The sequence below is a fragment of the Cydia pomonella genome, chromosome 1, assembly GCF_033807575.1.
Source record: "Cydia pomonella isolate Wapato2018A chromosome 1, ilCydPomo1, whole genome shotgun sequence".
NCBI classification, from domain to species: Eukaryota; Metazoa; Arthropoda; class Insecta; order Lepidoptera; family Tortricidae; genus Cydia; species Cydia pomonella.
Genome location: NC_084703.1, coordinates 10837691 through 10843236, shown reverse-complemented (window position 1 = coordinate 10843236; position 5546 = coordinate 10837691).

Here is a 5546-nt window from a genome sequence, read left to right as displayed (position 1 = left end):
TGCCTAAATTCTCAATTGTTTAGTTTTATAGTTAGACTTTCACTTAATTAGTCAACATGTACAACTTTAAATAATCCTGTGGTGGCAGCATGGTTCCATTTTTACCGCCTGTCGCTATGCTTGTCACTTTCGCGCGTACATACTTGTTAGAACGTGACAGGCATGGTGACAAATGATAAAGTGCCGACCACCTTAGTCCTACTGTAGTGCTTAAGTATACAAAATTGTTTGGAATGAAAAATGGACAGTGAAAGAGATGGTGGAAAGGTTCTCAAGATTTGGCGAAACGGACTATGCGTTAAAATGGTCCAAAAACCAACAGAGTTGAGAATTAGGTTATTAGATAGGAATTTCTATGTACTTCATTTCATTCTGTGGCCACCAAGGGCAATTCCATTGCAGAATTAAGTTATTTGTATTTTTGACAATATGTCATCACCCCTATTACGCAATACAGTCCACCGCTGGGCAAGCGCGGCGAATGGTTTGCCGCGCTCGCAGCAGTGCGCGAACATCTATCCTGTAGCAATTAATTAATTATTCTCTATTACCTGGGTAATAAGGGTAACATTTTGACTAAAATACAAATATTTCAGCTATGCAATGGAATTCCACTTGATGCCCATAGAGCGTAGAAGACATAGAAATTACACAAGTACATAGAAATTACTCTCTAATGACCTAACTCTCATTTCTGTTGGTCTTTGGACCAGGCTCCATACATAAAGTTGCCCATTGTACTAATTAGTCAACTTATTCATAGCTGATAATTTTTTATTCAAGCTTTATCAAGCTTTATCGCCAACTATACTTTTTTTTTTAACAATCGACTATACTCATCAATACAATTCTAACAAACCCTTCACATGACACCTCAATAAGATTGCTTTACTTTATCATAGAGTTCCTATGTCCACCTCCGCTGTCCATCATCATCATCGTCCGCTCGATTGTACCATAATATTGCATGTCACACAACTTACATATGTCATACAACTTAATATGTAGGTATGTGAAGTTTCCGCTCAATCGAATAATGGGAAGTGGGTCTAATTTAGCTTGCAAGATTTGACCAGAGTCCCGAACAGACATATTACAAACAAACATTGCTCGTTAAATAAAAGCTTGTAATTTACACGTACCTGTGTGTGGCGTCAGATGTTGCAAGTCGATCTTTGTTGATGTAACACGCAGTAGCTATAAGCCGAGCCGTGGGAGCGATTTCAGAATTATTCTGCACGTATACTTACAGTTGTATAAGTAAATAGGCAGCCGATAACACGTCTTAAGAATCTACGGAAGTCTCGTACGGTTACATCTGAAAATATAAATTCGGACGACAATGTGCCAAAAACATGTATATTTACACCTTAATATTATGGGCAATAAGGTCGTGTATATATATTTTTGGGACTTTGTTCATCTCGATGTTTTCAGACGTAACTGAGCCAGCGTTGTCCCAAAGGAAAATGAAATTGCTCTAGTCGCGCTACGCATGTGACAACGAAGAGCGGAGTTCAATACAAATGGGCATTTCTATTTTAAGTTGTACTCCCAACGTTTGGTTTATTTCAAAGATTTGAAAGGTACGAGTATACGTCAATGGTTTGTGTACCAGGTACCGCTGGTGTGATATCGTGGAGGCGGACCTGCGTCGGCTGAATGCCAATTCATGGCAGGAAACCGCGCTGGATCGGGACAGGTGGCGTTCTCTCGTTTCGGAGGCCAAGATTCTTTTTGGATCGCTGAGCCAAAGCAGTTAGTTAGTTAGTTTAGTTACCTGGGTAATAAGGGTAACATTTTGACTAAAATACAAATATTTCAGCTATGCAATGGAATTCCACTTGATGCCCATAGAGCGTAGAAGACATAGAAATTACACAAGTACATAGAAATTACTCTCTAATGACCTAACTCTCATTTCTGTTGGTCTTTGGACCAGGCTCCATAAATAAAGTTGCCCATTGTACTAATTAGTCAACTTATTCATAGCTGATAATTTTTTATTCAAGCTTTATCAAGCTTTATCGCCAACTATACTTTTTTTTTTAACAATCGACTATACTCATCAATACAATTTTAACAAACCCTTCACATGACACCTCAATAAGATTGCTTTACTTTATCATAGAGTTCCTATGTCCACCTCCGCTGTCCATCATTATCATCGTCCGCTCGATTGTACCATAATATTGCATGTCACACAACTTACATATGTCATACAACTTAATATGTAGGTATGTGAAGTTTCCGCTCAATCGAATAATGGGAAGTGGGTCTAATTTAGCTTGCAAGATTTGACCAGAGTCCCGAACAGACATATTACAAACAAACATTGCTCGTTAAATAAAAGCTTGTAATTTACACGTACCTGTGTGTGGCGTCAGATGTTGCAAGTCGATCTTTGTTGATGTAACACGCAGTAGCTATAAGCCGAGCCGTGGGAGCGATTTCAGAATTATTCTGCACGTATACTTACAGTTGTATAAGTAAATAGGCAGCCGATAACACGTCTTAAGAATCTACGGAAGTCTCGTACGGTTACATCTGAAAATATAAATTCGGACGACAATGTGCCAAAAACATGTATATTTACACCTTAATATTATGGGCAATAAGGTCGTGTATATATATTTTTGGGACTTTGTTCATCTCGATGTTTTCAGACGTAACTGAGCCAGCGTTGTCCCAAAGGAAAATGAAATTGCTCTAGTCGCGCTACGCATGTGACAACGAAGAGCGGAGTTCAATACAAATGGGCATTTCTATTTTAAGTTGTACTCCCAACGTTTGGTTTATTTCAAAGATTTGAAAGGTACGAGTATACGTCAATGGTTTGTGTACATTATTTGCAATTTCTATTGAACTCCACTTTCAGAATAGTGAGCAAGGCGAGAGAGAAGCCGGTAATAGTTGCAAAGACCAACTGAGTAAAGTTAGTTGGAACAGTAGCAGGAAGTAGCAGTTATCATTATAATCAAGGTGCTCAAAAATAATATTAACTATCAAATTCCTACATTTAAGGGGTTTATAGTAAAATTAGAAATGTGGACTTACTAGTCGGAAATAAGCACGATATTTTGATGTGTTGTCAGGTAATCATTTAAAAATAAAACTTATTTGTTATTTATTTCTTTCTTTTATTACATCAATGAAAATTATAACACCTGTAAACATTTATTACATGGTTGAGATGTAGGTCACTAAATGAGATTTGAGAAGTCGAATAAATATGATAGCACATCTTTAAGCTACAAGAACAAGAACCAACAAAGTCAGCTAAGATATTAACTCTTTTTCAAACATTGACTGTTTTGTAGTTAATTGAACATACTTATATATTGTGTAGGTATTATGCGAAACCATTTTTACCTCCTCTGATTACTTGATCAGTCAGTAAGTAGATTTGGTCCTGTATTATAATCTGTACAAATGTTAAAGACAGCTACATATATTTATCGGAACCAACTTTGCAGTGGATCTGATACTATTTCTGTACAGCGTACTAAGAGTATAGCAATAGTGTTTTCAGAGTCAGCTAAGTTTAGACTAAGACCTTTATAATTTAGTGCGTGCCTTGCCGTCATTCAACGCCTTCGGGAGCTGAATTCAACTGGTTGGAAAGATCTAGTTCTTGTAGACATTTATGGGATAATCAGTGTATTAATGTCATTTTAATATTCTGAGGCTGTTTTTGCATATTACCTCAAAACTTATTTAGAGATCCACGTATTGTTTGATAAGTTTTTGCATGGGTTCTAAATTTAATAATATCCGAAACCTATGATTGAAATAGACCAGTCCATTTAGTTAACGCAGTTGTTACATTAGATGCGAATCCGAATCCCGCTCCCGTATGGGATCGAGACATCGCTATGTACGTGAATAGTGCACTCGTTGACACCACCAGGCCTGGTTCACTAGGGGGCCTCGCTAGGATGACAATAGATTGCAGAAAACAAAACGAAACGATATCATTTCTAAACATTACGCTTACGTCTCGTTTCGTTCTGTGCAAACGATTGTCATATTGGTTAGGCCCTCAAAGAGGCGCGCGGATAACTGCGTAAACCCACACCTTCCGTTTACGCGACCTTAAGGGCCTCCGCTAGCTGACGCAGATTATCCGGAACGGACGCCCCGTCTAATAAGAAATCGTATGAACAGCGCGCTAACTGGCGCGGGCGCGTGCGACGGATTTGGCCTGGGAGCAGAGGGCCTACCGCGAACCACGTTCGACGTGTTGCCTCTTTGTCGTACTTGTAAATTCGTAAGTAAGTGTAACAGGGAGGCAACACGTCGAACGTGGTTCGCGGTAGGCCTTCAGGACCCGCGAGCGTGCCCACGCGGCGGGGCGTCCGCGTCAGCTAGCGGAGGCGCTTAAAAGGCTATTCCTAGCTAGACACTTAACTGTAATAGATAGGCTTGTTGATTTTCATCTACTAATGATGTATATACCTATTATGCATAATTAGTTGTAGTATACACCTAATTACAGAGAAAGTGATAGTAGGACCGGCCCAACCTCCTCAAATGGTCAAGTATTTACGTCTATTTTAAATGACCTGACTGGGATTGCGACGCTTGTATTTTTATGCTATTAGAGAAACTAGAATCTTAATACACATACACATAGTAATCTACCCACAAATTAGAACTAAAAACAAGTATATACACGTAAATGGCAAGATCGACTACGAAACAGTTCCGCACCTACTTGTACATCACTAAATATTACGAGTATATATCTTTTCAACTGGTTTAACGTGCTTCAAACTGTCAATAAGGCGATCAAATACGTAATTATTATGAGCATAACATGTCTCAAGACAGTTTCTAGACAACATAATGAGTAAAAAATTCTATGCAGGGTGGAAAAAATTTATGGGCCCTGGGGGGAACAGTGCCTTAAAACCTTAAGTTAGCTCATTTTACTAAGAGGAAACTTTCTTTTATTAAAAAAAAAACCAAACTGCATTCATTTTTTAAAGTTCACTTGTATCGCCCGGGAATTGAACCAATTAAGAATTTCAATAAATAAACACTCACTATAATATTATTACTATTTTATTCATACAATTAATGTTAATGTAAAAAATGTTAAAATTTCTCCCAGAAATATTAGGACTTACTCGGCTGTCGTAGAAACTATCCATAAAATCGAATATTTATTACATAATTCCTGGACAAGCAAATTGTAAGATAATCTTGAAAGCAGTTTTGTTTGTTTTAAAAAAATAAGAAAATTTTCTTTAAGTAAAATGAGCTAGCTTTAACTTTTCAGGCACTTTCCCTGCAGGACCCATTAATTTTTCCACTCTGTATACATATAATATGACGACATACACTACCTCTCAGGTATTTGACCATTTGAGGTATTTGTAATATAAATCTAACTAATAGATCCTTATAACTAAATGGCACACTGTTAGTAAAGTCCCATTTAATATAGAAGCTTTAGAAGTTTAATAAAACAGAATGGGCAAATACTCATGAGTGGTCGTGTAAGTAGGTAAAGGTATGTAAATATCATAAAAAAACGATAA